A 590-nucleotide genomic window follows, 5' to 3' on the forward strand; every position below is an offset into this window, starting at 1 on the left:
TAAAATCGCAATCCAGAAAAATTAAATTTTACAGGGCAGGCAAAAATAGCTTGTAGTGTTATACGTTCAGAAGTTCTTAACCTGTTTGATGTAAAAAAATACATACTTCAAGAAAACAAAAATTCTTCTAGTTACAAATTGTAATGGAAAGGCCTAATAGTTATGGTTCTTTCAATTGTTAATCATCCAAATTATTTTAAATATACCCAAACAATTTATATTACATTTTCTTCTGAGAAAAGATCTTTTCCTTCGCTCCGCTAGGAATCGAACCACAGAACATCCAATTGCACAAACATTATTTTGCACGTTGCTACGTACTAATTCAAGTCAATTTTTAAGGTATCTGTATTATCAGAGAGGTGGTAACCACCGATAACACATATGATACATATTACTTGATAACACAGGCCAACAATTCTCAGAACCAGAGACCAGACCTACTATACCCGAAGGTTTTTGCTGCGCTGAATCCGAATCTGACCTCAGAAAAATTTCACCCCCAAGCCCGGTAACTTTCGAGCCCTAACACTTCAAAATGGCGGATCCAAAATGGCGGCCAAAAAATTTAATTACGCGTATTGGTATGA

This window comes from Belonocnema kinseyi, chromosome 1 (assembly GCF_010883055.1).
Source record: "Belonocnema kinseyi isolate 2016_QV_RU_SX_M_011 chromosome 1, B_treatae_v1, whole genome shotgun sequence".
Lineage (NCBI taxonomy): Eukaryota > Metazoa > Arthropoda > Insecta > Hymenoptera > Cynipidae > Belonocnema > Belonocnema kinseyi.